Raw genomic sequence first — 17388 nt, 5'->3', positions numbered from 1 at the left:
CTAGAGGGATTTTCCATTGCTCTTCAGGATGATAATCTCTGAGCAGACAGGTTCTATTAGTTGTGGACTTTTTGAGAGCTGAGCAGTGTATCTGTGTTTAAAGCACTGTGATCTTTTTTCTTAATGCAACAGTGCCATTGTCAGCTTTCTTGTTACCATTTTCTTTAGGAAAATTCCTGACTCAGAAGATTGAATCAGTCCTCCAAGGGGACTTTCAGAAGAATCAGCTCCAAGATGATCACCTGAGATATCTCCAAGAAAAAAAACTGAAATTCTAAACAACATCCATAATAAGTCTATTTGTGTTGATAAGAAAAAGATTTTCCCCTTAATACCAGATAAGCTCCATAAGAGCAAGATATTTGCCTGTTTTGTTCACTCCTGTGTCACCAGTTCTTAGAAGAGCACCTGACACATCCCTCCAGATTAAGTTGTTTTGAATGAATCACTATGGCATTTGATAGTGGGGTAGTTCATGGTCCTCGGGCAAGGGGTAGGATTTGTGTTGGGATTTCAAGAATGGGAGGAGCAGAAGAGTAAAATCGAGAGGCTAAATCATGAAAGGATACACTTTACTGGACTGGGGTAGGTCTGAATACATTTCAAACATGATTAACTGATGGCTGTGGATCTTTACGAGTTTTGATACTCTTCCTTTGAAAAATGTGAGGCATACAGATGTCATCTCCAGTGAATTCTCTTTGCCCATATACAGAATTACCAAAAAAAAAAAAAAAAAAAAAAAGCATCCTGACAGCCTCAGCCCATTCACTCCAAGATTATAAGTATTTCTCCTCCATGTTCTTTCTGACATCATGGACTTTCAGGTTGACCTCTCCCATCTTGGATCCCACTCCCATTAGTTATAGATGTCATGCAATGTTTGCAATCTTAGGAGGGTTGCAGTGCTAGCTGACTTTTGGTCATAATATGTCTTTGAAAGTAAGTGTGTATTTTACACTTACAGCATTTCTCAGTTTGAACTGGCCACCTTTCAAGTGGTCAATAGCCACATGTGGCTGCTGGCCATGGTATTTGGACAGCGCAGGTCTAGAAAGTCCACACATTGTTCCACTCAAAGAATATTGTAAGTTATATCACATCTTTCTTTTAAGTGTATTTTTTTATATTTAAATTCAACTAGCCAACATTAGGACATGGTTAGTTTCAGATGTAGAGTTCAATAATTCATCAGTTGTGTATAACACCCAGTGCTCATCATATCACATGCCTCCTAATGTCCATCACCCAGTTACCCCATCCTCCCATCCACCTCCCCCTCAGCGTCCCTCGGTTTGTTTCCTATAGTTAAGAGTCTCTCATGGTTTGTCTCCCTCTCTGATGACTTCCCATTCAGTTTTCCCTCCCTTTCCCTATGATCCTCAGTGCTATATCTTAATCTCAACAATTAAGTCAAGTGGTGGTAATAACTCAAGCATGGAATCATGTATTCTAAACCTGCACTGCCCTTGTCTCTACTACAGTGCTTACATTTGTTATTATTATTGGTATTGTTTTAATGTTTCCTGTTCATAGCGTATTTCATAAATGAATTAGTGAAATGTGTGACTGCAGAAAATATGATGAATCATGCATGACAAAGACTTTCTCCTTGAGCAAATTTGAGTCAGATTCCTCTGAGTCCTCTTTCTGACCAGGCCCTGACTTCAGACTCTGCCCATTTCAATCAGTTTTAGCAAGAATCTTGCTGAGTCAATTTTTCAGAAATCTCCTACCCTATCCTTGATATCTGATCAAATTCCTTATCTCTCACCCTTGGTATCTTATATCTCTTAATATCTTATCAAATTCCTCATCCCCCACTCTCAATATTTTATGATGTTAGCCTTCGTTCAGCAATAATCCTGTCCATTTGGTTCAGCCAGAATCCTCCCTCCCTTATTCCTGTTGTTCCCTCTTAATTTTCCATCCAAAGTCTCCCTCATGCTCATTGCCTATAAATCTCCATTTGTCCTTGCTGTATTCAGAGTTGAGCCAGATCTCTCTCCTATACTACAAAATCCCATTGTAGTAGCATCCCTTGAATAAAATCTTCTCTACTGTCTTTGACATGTGTCATGAATAATTTTTTCCTTAACAATCAAGAGGGTGCTAGTAGAGAGCCATGACAAAAATCATAACTTCCTATAATGGACATTTGCTAGGTTTACCTGATAAATATTCTTTTCCTCTTCCTCTTCCTCTAAGGTACTACCCTTAGTTCCAGTTCTTAGTAGAACTGCCAACTGGCCCAGGGGTGGGCAAGTGAGTCAAATGAGGCCAAAATTAAATTCTGTTGAGAAATTGGACCTTGAGGATTGAACCAAGGGTGATAAAGGGTCAGTGCTCCCTTATTCTAATGGCCCATTAATTCTTGCTTTTTTGGTTTCTATATCTATCAAAGTCTCTGCCTTTTTGAAGATAATGACCATTCATCTGAGTATACAGTTCACAGAGTCTCTTTTCAGTGGCCCATGTGGGCCAAGGTAGTGGAACATAATAGGTCTCTGTGAGGTGTGTGTGTTTTTTTTTTAAGATTTCATTTATTTATTCATGAGAGACACACAGAGAGAGGCAGAGACACAGGCAGAGGGAGAAGCAGACTCCCTGTGGGGCGCCTGATGTGGGACTCAATCAATCCCAGGACCCCAGGATCATGCCCTGAGCTGAAGGCAAGCGCTCAACCACTGAGCCACCCAGGTGCCCCTCTCTGTAAGTTTTTAAAAGATGTGTTTGTCCCTGTTGCACATGGCCATTAAAGACAAATGTCTCGATGGGAGAGGGATATTGGAAAAGATGAAGCTATATCTACTCAGCGATTTTGTGGTTGGTGGAGAGAAAGCAACACCCCCATACAGGACCAGTGGAGTGGGTGGGTGGGTGGAGGGAACATCCTTGGCTAGGATGTATGGGGGAAAGAGAGATGTATGGGGGGAAGAGAGATGTTAATAATTTTTGTCTTCAGTAGAGGGAAGAAGAAAGAATATGGCAGCAATACTGAAATATTTGGGTGCATTATGGAGGCAGAATCTGAGGGGGAAGCTGGCCTTAGGGCTTATTTCATCTCACGATGTTTTACCCCAGTCACATATCCACATGAGTGGGTCTCTGGACATTTCTCAAAAATAGGAAAAGAAGTATAAAAGTGTTTATTCTCCACAATTGCCTGGAGAACCTTGGAGACCAGCAGAAATCTACCATTGTTGAAGGCAAATAAAATACAGCAAAGACAAGATGTGGTATTTGGCAAAATTGATATGAGGAATGTCCTTTGACCAGGCTTTGGCTCAACTGGAATTCAGTGACAAAAAGGGGACCCAAATAATTAAAGAGATTCTCTTAGAAGCACAAGATATGGCTTGTGAGATTGTGAGAGACCACAATGTGGAATTCAGATCCAATTTATATATAGCTGAGTTGACCTCAGGGCGAGGCCAGTACCTGAAATTCATCCGATACCATGGCAGAGGATTCTTTGAGATCATGGAGAAGGTTTATGGCCATTATTTTGTGAAGTTGGTGGAAGGCCCCCCACCTCCACGTGTGGCTCCAAGGACGGCAGTCACCCATGCCAAAGAGTATATTCAGGAGCTCCTCACCAGGACCATTATTCACATTCTGATGGGGGATTCAGACTCCACAGTGTATATATTTTGCCATTTAATTCTTAAAAACAAATTATAGACAAATACTTTTTTATGAAAAAAAATTTGTCTTCAGAACTGCCCCTAAAGCCTTCCTCACAAAGGGAAGTGCCCTAGTGTGAGTCCCCAAACTTTGGCAAGCTTCTTAAGTTTAACTGACCTCTAGGTCTGCTTCTCCCTGCTAGATAGCTCTGATCACGATTTGAGTGCCATTAATTTTAACTTGACAGGGAAGGCTACTGGGAAGAGCAGGTGATGGCCCCAGCTCTGGCACTTCCCATGCAGAACATCTGTCAACACCTATGGACATCTTTTCCACCCCCATTCTTATGAATGTTGCTCAGTCATTACATGGGGTGGGCAAACGCTGCTGTTTGGTGATGTTGACACATTGCCCAAGCCGGGCCTCCAATAAAACAAGGACTAGATTCAATTACTCAGGCAGAAGCTGGGAACTCTAGGGCTTACCAGCCTGCCAGGAAGTCACATTGGAGGTACTCAACCTGTGCGCTTCCACAGATGTGGACCTCCTGTGGGAGTTTCTGACAACTGTCAACAGCATTTTCTTTCTGGAGGCCCATGTGGACCTCTGGCACAGCACTTCTTGTGTAGAATTCAGGCATTAATTTGCCTCCTTCTCAAAAAGACATGGGCTTATTCTTTTAAGGGTGGTCCTAAGAAAACACCACCAGGAGGTCAGACAGCCCTAAAGTGATTGCAGAGATCTACCTAAATGAGGTTACTCTTGGTTACTCAGGGGAATCTTTCAGAGCAATAACTGATTTATCACTTAGACACATATTGCAGACAGTTTTCCCTACCATGGGAGTCATCTGGTTAGAAAAGGTGATACAAAATTTGTTTTCTGATTTTAATGACATGATCAGTCTGGCCATGGGAAGCACTCAGGTCAGCCTCATCCCACTGCCTGAAGTTATTATGGATATCAGGATTGCCCTAGACTTCTTCCTGAAGGGACAAGGCAGAGACTGTGCACTCCCTAAAACATCCTGCTACACCTGCATTAATGCCTTACACCGCATAGAAAGGTCAGCACAGAATCTTAATGACAATGATGGTTTATTAGATTTGTTCAGCCTGGCTGCATTCAGGACCCTCCCTGGAGGGCATAGGGCATAGCTGGAGGTCAACACCCCAAGATGGCTTCATCCTGCTACTTAGGTCCTATTGATAGTAACTTTAAATGCTGTATGAAACCAAATGAATGGATTTGGCCCCAGCCTCTATTGGTCAGAGTCATCAGAATGTCTCACTTGTCAAGAAATTCACAAGAAGCCAAGAGAGTATAGAAATAACAAATGGATATTGGGGGAGCCAGTTCTCCATGGATTTATGCCTGCACATTTTGTGGGCAAAGGCACTGAAAGACTTGGTCCAGCCTATCTTTTCAAGGATGTTTATGTAGTGAATATATTGAAATACAGAAAGAGTATCTCTTTCCAGTGCAGATGGCAGGTTTGCTTCCTGTCCTGTCCCTCTAAGGAAAACTTAGCCAGGATTACTGCCCATTATAAAAGATTTGGGGTCCCTATGTTCAGGATTCCTCAGGGTGCCCCATGTTTCCTCCATGGTATTTGAGGAATGAGGGAACCAATATGAACATGAAGTTCATGCTACTTACTGTGCCATTAGTAATGAAGTCCTTTGTTTCTGACTTAAATACCTTGCATTTTCTGCCAGCATCCATGACATTACAGCAGGCTAGCCACAGCAAAAATTTCACACCCTTCACAGTTCCTGATAAAAAATTAGGTAGGCAGGTGAGTTTATAAGTATGGAGTTCGTAGGAATGGTCTGGGAGTTTTAAATCCTGAAACATCCCTAATTTGCAAATGAATGAGCCTGAACCTTAGAGATGAACAGCTTATCCAAGGTTATGTAGGGCAAGGTTACACAGAGATGAAACTAGACCCAGGTATATATGCTCATTGGTCAGGCCTGGCTGTGAAGTTGAGCTGCCTCAAAGCTTGGTTCTTTTTGCCACTTCTTGTTCTCTGACCCTATTTCATAATTTAGGGGATAGGGATAATAACAATACCAGTTAACAATACCAGCTAATGGGTTATTCTGACTTTTAGTTTTAGTCTTTGTCAGACATTTATCACAATGCGCACACACACACACACACACACACACACGCTTGGCACTCAAAAAATTGTTCCGTAATATTAACATTACTTATCAGTGCACTTTGTACCCACCACCAATTGGCTGTTTTGTCAAAAACTGATTAAAGTGGAACAGTCATATGAGGAACTTCTAAGCCAAAGTGTTAAGTGCTATGAGAAACCAGCACCTGGATGGTTTTGTTTAGCTGTGCATCTGTGATTAGAAGGTGCAAAACTGGCTTTGGGGACAGTTTGCTTCTTCATAAAGCAGCCATTCAGGAACTTTCTCAGAAGTGTTAACACCTAATCTTCCAAAGACCACCAATGACAAGCCCAGGATCTGTTAAAATCAGATTTATTCACTTAATATAGTGAAGGAAGACATTCCTCAGGAACCATAGAGTGCTGCTTGCCACGAGAAAGGAGGAAAGCATCTTTTGCAAAGTTTGGACCACCCCCAAAGGAGCTGAGGCAGGTGTATGGGAAGCAGAGGTCAGTTCTGGATTGGATGCTCTTTCTGAGGGGAAAGTAGTAACAGGAGGGATTAATCAGGTCTTGGGCACTGCCTTAGTCAGTTCAGGCTGCTACAACAAATGACCCTAGGCTGGGTGGCTTAAATAACAAACGTTTACTATTACTTGCAGTTCTAGAGGCTGGGAAGTTCAAGATCGAGGTCCTGGCAGATCTGATGTCTGGCAAGAGCCTGCTTCATTGTTTGCAGGCAGCCGTCTTTCTGTTGTATCCTTTCATGGCAGACAGCAGGGAGAACACACTCTTGGGTCTTTAATTAGAAGGGCATTAATCTCATTCTAGAAGGATCCAATCTCCTGACCTAATCACCTCCCAAAGGCCACACCTCCCAGTGACATCACACTGAGGGTTAGAATTTCAACATCTGAATTTGGGGAAGACAAACATTCAGGCTATAACAGGTGTTGTCACGAGGACAAGGTACCTTAGCAATTGGGTAACCCAGTAATATGTGGGACTGGCAAAGCAGATCGAGTGACCTCATTGGTAAGAAAGCAGTAGCTCCTCAAGAGGGAGTCCTCACAGCATTTTACAGATACAGCTTAACCTTAGAAAAACAGTGATTCCTGTGACCCATACAGTTGCCCTGATCTGTGCCTGTCCTCCCAGCTCAATTAATTCATGGCAAGCCTGTGGCTTTCTTTTTCAGTACAAATTGATTTCCACTCTTTTAATTCTGGCAAATATTGCCTTTTTAGAGTTAGTATGTTGTCACTCAGGCATGTTGGCATGTTTGGATTTGCAACGGCGGAAACTGCCAAAGTCCAGGGTCCTGGTTTGCTGAATCAAATCTCTGTTGCTATTTCCCAAGATAGGGACTCTAGTCTCTCTCACGTCATGCTGCTGCCAAAGGGTTTGTGTATATTGGCTTGTTGTTGTTTTTAATTTAATTGCTTATATGTGTGTTGAAATGGTGGTGATCATGAAAGCCTTCAAATGGGCTTTCAGTGAAAACAGTGGCAAAGTTTCACCTAGAAGTCACTGAGGAAAGTTCTAAGAACTCCCAGTTGGTAGGAGCCTAGAGAGAGAGAAAGGGAGAAGAGAAATCTGCCTCCCTAGGTTTTGAAAGTCCCTGGACAAAATGCTAGGACTGTGCATTCACCAGATGGAGACTCCATGCAGGAGAGCTCTCCTGAGCCTCATAGCCTTGTACTCCTCCTCCAGGAACAATCTTTAATTTGAAACCAGGGTTTGGGAAGGAAGAGCAGTGGAGCAGGGTCCAGAAGGAGGAACCACCACAGACCATGGGGCATAAGAGGGTGGAATGCAGACTCTCTGGCACTTCCTGTATTGAGGTATAGGTGGGCTCAGCTCAGCAGGCACAGGGGTATCCGTGGCCCCTAAGGTGGGCTATGTAGTTCCACAAAGAAGAGAAGTGAATGGCTCAGGTGACTTATTTTTTGGCTAGGAAGGAGCTAATGTCAACATAAATGGAACAACTAGGGAATGATGTTGGAACTTTTAAGTTTCGTCCTTTATATCTCAACTTTCCCTCCTGTCTTCCTTCGCTCTATATTATGTTCTCAAAAAGTTTCTGGCTTGATATTCCTGTTCATTGATTTACTCTTGAGCTGTGTCTTTTCTGCTGTTCAGCTCATCTGGCAAATTCTTTAACTGTAAAAACTGTCTTCCCCTTGTAAGATCTTGTCTCCTTACCTAGTCTACTTTCTGCACGTGCCATCGTCTCTTAGCCCACAGCATATTAACAGTATATGTTATTTTTGAGCCCCATTCTGGCCTTTAAAAAAGATTCTCCATTTATAGAGATTGTCATCTCTCTTTCATGTTGTTGGTTCTTCCTCAGAGGTGTGTGGTTGGTTATTAACAAGTCTGACTTGAGAGTTCCCTGATAACTTGGGGTCTTACTCTCCATACCACAGAGGGTGGTCTAGGAGGAATTCATGCCTGAAGGCAGACCATCCTTGTGCTCCTGCCTGGCTCAAAGTGAGACACGAGGCCTTTATGGGGGTACTTTCCCCATCTTTATGTCATGGTGATGATAGGGTGATCTGATACGTCAAAAATTGTATTTTTATTGTCTTTTCATGACTGAGAAGTAAAGAGGCATATATTATGTGAATGCCAAATAAAAACATACAAAACATTACTTTTTTTTTTTTACAGAAACTGCTATATAAAAAAAGATACTTTGTCCTGTCAGATATGTAAAGAATTGACTTCTTTTAAGTCATCTTGTAGATATAAAAGTAGGCTTCAGATAATCATAAGGAATACTTTTTCCTAGTCCTCAACTGATATTTAAACTAGGAACAGAAGGATCATCTATCTTTCTAGATTTTCCTCAGAGCTTTTATAACAACAACCTTTCAAATAAAAATGAATGCTGATGAAATGAATTATTAGTTTATATAAAACTGAAATATGCTTTGGGGTGCTGGGTGGCTCAGTCAGTTAAGTGTCTGACTCTTGATTTCAGCTCAGGTCATGATCTCAGGTTTGTGAGATTGTGCCCTTGGTTGCACTCTGCGCTGAGTGTGGAACCTGCTTAAGATCCTCGCTCCCTCTGCAACCTCTCTCTCTCTCTCTCTCTCTCTCTCTCTCTCTCTCACACACCACACACACACACACACACACACACACACACGACTGAAATACGTTTTAAGTTGAGCTTAGAATGCTTCAGGCTACCCATGCTTCTTGGAGATGGCTTCTCAGCATTCTTCAGGGAGACAGCCAAGGGCATGTATCATTTTCCATAGCTTAAGCTTAGTCTTATGGAAAATTTTGAACTAACAAGATTAGAATGTAATATTTCTAGTTTATGTTACTATCCTTCAAATGCATTAATGGTTTCTTTTATAGTATCCCCAGAATCGTAATGGGCTTATGCCAAGGATAGGATCAGACTCACCAAGATTTTAAAAGCATAGCATTTTCTCTTTTAGAAATTCCCTTTCTCTTCCAACAAAGAGGAAATTCTATAAAACCAGACAAAATACAAGAGGCAGAGTTTCCGGCACTGTGCCAAAGTGACACAGACTACAGCCCCTGAGAGAAAGGACACTCAGGAGGTAGCTCCTATAATTGCCCCAGCACTGTCTAGGGACAATTTCCAGACCTCAGTACAGGTACCTGGAACATAGTATGGTGGCCTGATGGTGACGAAGAAGACACTGGTGTGGGGGGCTACAGAAATGGCTGAATCCAAGAGACCAGACACAGCTGAGCAGTATCCCTGCAGCTATCACGGGCATGGTGCCTGCCACTGTGCTCCACAACCTTCTCTGGCCTGAGATCTGAGCTATGCTGCTTTTCCCCATCTGAAAACTAGAATGCCTATCTTGCTGTTATCTGGTTTTGAAAATGTTAATTTTAGGCAAGGATAGCTAGGAAGGTTGTGAACAGGGTAGAGGAATTTGGGAGTCCGATGCTATGGGAAACCCAAGTCATTGTTGGCACCATTCAGTGATTCTTCAGTGAATAGTTACCAGAAGGCCAAGCGCCAAAAAGATAGTATGGAATGTGGGCCTTAAGAGGACATTTGGACTTTTTTTTTTTTTTTTATCAACTGTCAAGTTGGGGAATCCCAGTCAAACTAAGAATATTGGATCTCATTGTCCTCCTGGCCTTTTGACCTTTCCCTGAAGCCCTCAGTTAAATAGTTTGGTCCTGCCCCCATCACCCCAAAGAGGACATTTGGAGCCAACTGCACCCTGAGAAGTTCTGTGCTATAAATTAAGGAGTACTGTCTTGCCCTCTGTGTGATCTTGGTCTATCCATAATTCTTGGTTTCTGTAACTGTATGATTTGAGGTATTAGTTTATGGCAGCCATATCCAGTACCCAAGTGCCCTGATTTCTATCTATTGGTTGGTATGACTTTCTCCACTTGTTAAAGATTTTGTTTATATATTTGAGAAGGGAGGGGCACATAAACAGCGGGGAGGGGCAGCAGGAGAAGCACACTCCCCACTGAGCAGGGAACCCAATCAGTGGTGGGGGTAGGGAGGTCGGGGTGGGAGGGGGGGCTTGAGCCTAGGACTTTGGGATCATGTCCTGACCCAAAGGCAGAGACTTAACCAACTAAGTAACCCAGGCGCCCCACCCAGGAGTCTTTTCACCTCAGCAGAATTCACTGCTGAGAAGAGTTACATTTCCTTTTACCTGGAATAGAAAAGGTGAAATATCTGATTTTAAGAAGGATGATATATCATTATCCTGGAGTGGTATACGGTGGGAGGTGCCATCATTAGTTCTAACCCTGGTTTTGACTTGCATTCATACCAACCACTTGTCTGTTTTAAATTTTCTTATCCTGATAACACAGTCTTTTATAATATGAATTTTTTTTTAAGACTTATGTATGGGACGCCTGGGTGGCCCAGTGGTTGAGCATCTGCCTTTGGTTTGGGGGATGATCCCGGTCCCAGGATCCAGTCCTGCATTGGGCTCCCTGTGAGGAGCCTATTTCACTCTCTGCCTATGTCTCTGCCTCTCTCTGCGTCTGTCATGAATAAAAAATAAAATCTTTAAAAAAAAGAAAAAAAATTAAAAATATTTATTTATTTTAAAGAAAGGGAGAGAGATCCTGCATACACACAACGTGCACATTGGGGGAGAGGCAGATGGGAAAGAATCTTCAAGCAGACTTCCTGCTGAGCATGGTCCCAACACAGGACTCCATCTCACCACCCTGAGATCATGACCTGAGCTGAAACCAAGACTCAGAAGCTTAACCCACTGAGCCACCCAGGCTCCCCTATAATGTTAAGTTTTACTGAGTACTCTCAGCTGATAGCTCTGTGATTGGCCTTGGTCTAGAAAAGTGCTAAGCAAATCAAAGTGCCAGCTTCGAATTCAGCAATCCCACTTTGACAGCTTCTAATACTATTTGTTTCGGGTCTTCTACAAAAATTAAAATAGCAGGTAACATTTACCAAATGTCTGCCTTGTGTCAGGGCAGGCTGTAGGAGCTATGGATCTTCTATTTAAGGAAACATAATAAAGCTTGCTCTTCTCGCCTCCAACTGAGCTTGTTTTGCTTTTCAAAGGCATCACTTAATGCAACAGGGGGGAAGTGGCTGCAGAGCCTGCTTACTCTGCCAATCTGTGAAACCAAACCCAAGCCAAAGGGTTCCGGAAGAGATGGGGGCCTAACAACTATTTCCCAGTTGAGTGTCAGTGAGATCTAAGTGTAGTTGGTACCTATTAGATAGTCTGTTGATAACCTGTCATTGCCACCCATAACCTAAACCCCTTTTCAGAAAACTGCTTATTCATACCCACAGATCACCAACAGTTTGGCTGAGGGGGAGCAGCCACATTTGCCCCAGGCCCTGGGACCTGCCCAAGAGTTAACACCTGACCACGCTGAGCTGCACTTGAATTATGAGCTACACTCTTCTGAAAAAAGGTGAAGTCCTTGAAGGGAAGCATAAAATAAAACTAGTGAAGGACGAATGTGATGAGCAGAAGGGGCTGTAGCCCTGGGTGGCAATGGGAGGTACAGATGGCTGGGAGTAGAAACCTGCCCCCACTGAGGCTGCACAGGAGGCACCAGGCTTTTCAGGGAGGTGATGGATGTGACCCTTGGAGAAGAAGCGGCACAAAGCAAAAGGGAGCTACCACATGGAACTAGTAAATGTAGTTTTGAATGAACCGAGGGAAAAGGCATTGAACTTGAAGACTTCTGGGCGAGTGTTGGAGTCCTGGGTTGTGAGGTTCTCCACACCTTGAGGTACAGACCCGACAGGAGGGAGAAACTCAGTATCAACACAAGCTCACCTCTGCCAGCCACCTATAACTGGTGCAGCTGTGCAACCAGCCTTCCTCTGGCCACTGTCAGTATCTCCATGACCTTCTCCCCTGTCTCACGAGGTGAGGTTTATTTCCCTCTGTCTACACATCCATGATGCTAGTTTTCACTGTGATCTCCCCAGGGCCCAGTAGGTTAGAGCAGGAAAGTGAGAGGAGTTAAGAATAGGTTCCAGGACTCCTGGGAGGCTCAGTCGGTTGAGTGGTTGAGCATCTGACTCTTGGTTTAAGCTCAGATCATGATCTCAGGGTCCTGGGATGGAGCCCTCCTGGGGCTCCACACTCATGGTAGAGTCTGCTTCTCCCTTTCCCTCCCCCTTTGCTCCTCCTCCCACTTGCACTCTCCCTCAAATAAATAAATAAAATCAGAGAGAGAGAGAGAGAGAGAAGGAGGAAAGAGTCCTAATGTGCTGGTTCTGTTACGTTACTCTCTAATCTGTTTTAATCTGATTAAAGGTTACCTTATAGAAGTTAGTGTGTGATGAAGTGGAGCAGAATCATACCATGAGTTTTACCAGTTTTTTTAAATTTTAGAGTCTCCTGTACATGTCTACTGCATTGAATGCCAGCCAAACTCAATAGTTCAGTGATTTTAAAAAGATCTTTCTCCATGTGACATCTCTCTTTATATAAAATCAGAGTTGTTAATGATTCTGAATTATTTCATGTTTTTCTCTGTTGTCTGATAGAAGAAAACATTATACTCAAGAAATATTGTGGGGTGAAAACTGGTCTCTCACTTTGTTACTTTTCATTCCTATTATTTTAAAATTTTATTTATTTATTTATTTATTTTTAGATTTTACTTATTTGTTCATGAGAGACACAGAGAGAGAGGCAGAGACTTAGGCAGAGGGAGAAGCAGGTTCCTTGTGGGGAACTTGATGCAGAACTCGATCCCAAGACCCTGGGATCACAACCTGAGCCAAAGGCAGATACTCAACCACTGAGCCACCCAAGTGCCCCCCTATTATTTTTTCAAAAGAAAAAGAATTGTCTTGAGAAAAGGACAGAAAACCTAATGTCAAGCAAAAAAGTCTCTCATTTAAGTCACAGATACAAATCCAAGAAACAAGTCAGCAGTTTCCCTTATATATTATGGTATTTATGAGCACTGGTATCCAGCTGGTTCTCTTATAAATTATCATGACATTAAAAATACAAAGTATATTATTATATCTTCATCCGAACACCTTCTGGCTAAATTACAACTGTTCAGTCAACTGTTTCCTCCTTCATTAAAAAGACAAGTCAACCAAAACACCATCATGGTAGAATGGCAATACATTTGCTAGTGTCATGGAAATACAAATAGTGCAATTTAATTCACACAATCTCTTAACACTGTGGTAATCTAACAAAGGTCTCTGAAGCCTTTGTTATTTTATTTATTTTATTTTATTATTTTATTTTATTTATTTGAAAGAGTGAGAGAGCTAGCACAAGTGGGGTAGAAGGGCAGAGGGAGAGGGAGAAGCCGACTCCCTGCTGAGCACAGAGCCCTGTCCATCTTGATCCCTGGACCCTGGGATCCCGACTTGAGCCAAAGACAGATGCTTAACTGCCTGAGCCAGCCAGGTGCCCTGAAGACTTTGTTATTATTATTATTACTTTTTAAATCATTAGCCCTTTAACAGAGTGCTTCAGAGATAACCTTGAGCTGATGGGATTTCTTGTATTGATACTGAAACCAGTAACCATTAGGTTAACGAGACTACTAAGCACAGCTGCAGACTATAAGACCTGCAAGAACAGATCCTTTTTACTTAGCCTTGTTCATTTACCTTGGATTTCCCTGACTCCATAGGCGAGGCAGATTCGAGGCTCTCCCTCCCATCTCTCCTTTGGCTGCCTCTCATATAAACCCTTCACTTACTGCATTCTTGATGTTTCAATGATGATCTTTGCTGCACATCAGGCTGGCAAACTTGGGTTTGGTTACTGTATCAATATACAGGATAGGGATCCCTGGGTGGCTCAGCGGTTTGGCACCTGCCTTTGGCCCAGGGTGCGATCCTGGAGTCCCGGGATCGAGTCCCACATCGGGCTCCTGGCATGGAGCCTGCTTCTCCCTCCTCCTGTGTCTCTGCCTCTCTCTCTCTCTCTCTCTCTCTCTCTCTCTCTCTCTCATAAATAAATAAATAAGTCTAAAAAATATGCAGGATAATCATTTAGACATTTTGGCTCTCTGATGAACTTTTTTTTTTAATTTTTATTTATTTATGATAGTCACACACACAGAGAGATAGAGAGAGGCAGAGACACAGGCAGAGGGAGAAGCAGGCTCCATGCACCAGGAGCCCGACATGGGATTTGATCCTGGGTCTCCAGGATTGTGCCCTGGGCCAAAGGCAGGCACTAAATCGCTGCGCCACCCAGGGATCCCCTCTCTGATGAACTTGTTGGAAGGAGGTATATCCTTTGCTAATGAAAGATCACTTTTCATCTTACTACCTTTTCAAGAAATGCCATATGCAAGCCATCTAAGAAAAAATACTTAGGATATTGGAGAAATGGGATTCAGACTTAAGTAAGTCTGTTAAAATCATAAAATGTGTTGCTCTGAAACAAGTCTTGAGAAAGACTGTCAAGACAAAGTGTCTTAGTGCTTTCTACCTAGAAAGTGAATTCATGCCATATGAATACTAGTGAAGTTATAGAATGAAGATAAAGCTAATCATCACAGTGATGGCATATACATTAAAGCTTGGGTGAATAAATTCAATTTCTACAACAAATGAATTTGAGAATTATATTTCCCTATAATATAACAGTATCTTACAACAAACTTGTAATCCTAGACTCTAGATTAAGAATTAAATTCCAGGGGGTCCCTGGGTGGCACAGCGGTTTGGCGCCTGCCTTTGGCCCAGGGCGCGATCCTGGAGACCCGGGATTGAGTCCCACATTGGGCTCCCGGTGCATGGAGCCTGCTTCTCCCTCTGCCTGTGTCTCTGCCTCTCTCTCTCTGTGACTATCATAAATAAAAATTAAAAAAAAATTTTAAAGAATTAAATTCCATTGGAGAGGGAAAAAATTTTTGTACCTAAAAATAGATGATTACAGGAGGTTGTTTTACCCTTCATAGAAAAACAACTAGCCAGAAACTCAACTTGGTAACGCTAAAAATCAGAGCACACAAAGAGAAAAGAACACTAGCTCACTAGCTCACTTGTTCTTTTCTCTTTGTGTCCTTATGACTGATTAAGTATTTTTCCTCCTTCTTCTCTAAGAAGTAAGAGCAAGTTCAGTGTTGGTTTCTCAAAAGTGATTGCATCATTGATCTTATCCTTTCAAGGAAATATACTGTTTTGTTTTGTTTTCATTAAATTTAGGGGCACCTGGGTGGCTCAGTTGATAGAGCATATTACTCTTGGTTTTGGCCCAGGTCATGCTCACAAGATCCTGAGATCAAGCCCACTGTCTGGCTCCATGCTCACCCAGGAATCTGCTTGAGATTCTCTCCCTCCCTCTGCCCACCTCCTCACCTGTGGCTTGCATGCATGCACACTAAATAAATAAATAAGTACATTCTAAAAAAATAATGAAATGCCCTATAGCAGGACTTCCCTCACCCTTAATCTCTTACATCCTAGACTTTCAAGCCAACCCTCTGTCCCATATCCAATACTTTGCTCTAATGTGTATTAGTCCATATAATCTTATTATTCCTAAATCTTAAAGGAAATTCTCAGCCTACCTATATTTAACAATCTTATTTATTTATTTATTTATTTATTTATTTATTATTCATTCATTCATTCATTATTTACAATGTTTTTGTTGTTGTTTTTATTTACAATGTTTTAAATTGCAGCACTGCTCAGACTTTGCCTTCTAACACTACCTGGGTCACTGATCATTATACTTTCGAAAATTTCATTCATTAGAGATTGGCCAGTTAGAGATTTGCAGATTCAGACTTTTTTTTAATATTTAATTTATTTATTCATAGAGACACAGAGAGAGAGAGGCAGAGACAGGCAGAGGGAGAAGCAGGCTCCATGCAGGAAGCCTGATGTGGGACTTGATCCAGGGTCTTCAGGATCACGCCCTGGGCTGAAGGCGGTGCTAAACCACTGCACCACTGGAACTGCCCCAGATTCAGACTTGAGCCATGATATTATTAGTCAGGATTGGAACAAAGAACATATAGGGCTCCTGAAATAAAATAACCAAATTAAAAAATTTAGGAAGGAGTTACACAAATGTCCGCCTATACACAAACACTCCTTACTGTCCCTTTGTTGGTGAAAACTCCGGAAAAAGAGAACACGTCCCCTCTCACCCCATCCTTCTTTGTTAGCCAGAATGCCTTCCTCACTGGAAAAGCAAATGATCCTCCACCTGCTGCACTGCCACTAATTTGTGGTGTGATTTCAGGCAATTTAGCATAACTTCTTGGTATTTCAGTAGTAAACCCCTGGGGTTGTTGGGAGAATTAAATAAGTTAATAGTTGTAAAGGAAAAAGCACAATGGCTGGCATTTAACAGTCATCGAGGCAGCTGCTATAATTGCACCTCCTCCACATCAGGGTTTCACTTGCTTCACCATGTAATCCAGTTTCAAGCTCAGTGTAGCCTGGAATGGTGGGGGTCTGCAGAATTGCAGAACAGGGATGTTTTTTAAAAATCTGTAAGAATTCACTACTTTATTTCTTAGAAATTGGGGAAATATTTGTGGGACTTGAATTTTAAAGGTGTCTGATCCAGAGGATTATAATTTTGAATCCAGTATTGTTATCGGCATGATCACACAGCGTGCATTCAATGTGCTGTGATAGGTGGTTACATTTCAATAGTTTTCTAGGTTATCTATTATAAACTTGGACCTGATGATGCTGTGTTAAATTACATAAATAGATAAGAAATCTGTTGGCATGATAGAGCAGTGGTTCTTAGATAATTAGTTGTCTATAGATATTTTTGATTCTCACAACTGAGAGGGCAGTCTAGGATAGAAGTTGGGGTGTGGGTTAAACATCCTACAATGAGCAGGACAGGCCCCCACAAAAAAGAATTATCTGGCCCCAAATGACGGTAGTGCCAAAGTTGAGAAACCTCTATGTGGAGGAAGGAATGCCAAGACTTGGCATGCTGAAAATACTGGCTTTGAGCCACATGAATGTGATTCTCATTCATGCACTTGCTATGTTCCCAAAAGGAGAGGAAAATTATTTTTATCCCTTGCAGAGGAACTTTTTAATTAAGGACATGAGACAAGCTGAGTCCTGGATGTTAGTCTCCTGTTTTCCTTGCCAACCCAGCATGCTCATGAATCCATCATTCTCAGTGGCAGGGATTCAAGTT

General features: G+C 42.2%; 1 pseudogene; it reads left to right on the top strand.

Moving 5' to 3' along the window:
* Positions 1-2985: 2985 nt before the first annotated feature.
* LOC129499120 (39S ribosomal protein L22, mitochondrial-like) lies at positions 2986-5688 on the top strand (annotated as a pseudogene).
* The last annotated feature ends 11700 nt before the right edge of the window (positions 5689-17388 follow it).

Source organism: Nyctereutes procyonoides, unplaced genomic scaffold, assembly GCF_905146905.1.
Source record: "Nyctereutes procyonoides isolate TBG_1078 unplaced genomic scaffold, NYPRO_anot_genome, whole genome shotgun sequence".
NCBI classification, from domain to species: Eukaryota; Metazoa; Chordata; class Mammalia; order Carnivora; family Canidae; genus Nyctereutes; species Nyctereutes procyonoides.
Note: the sequence above shows the minus strand (reverse complement) of the source record. Positions and strands in the feature narration are given on the sequence as shown.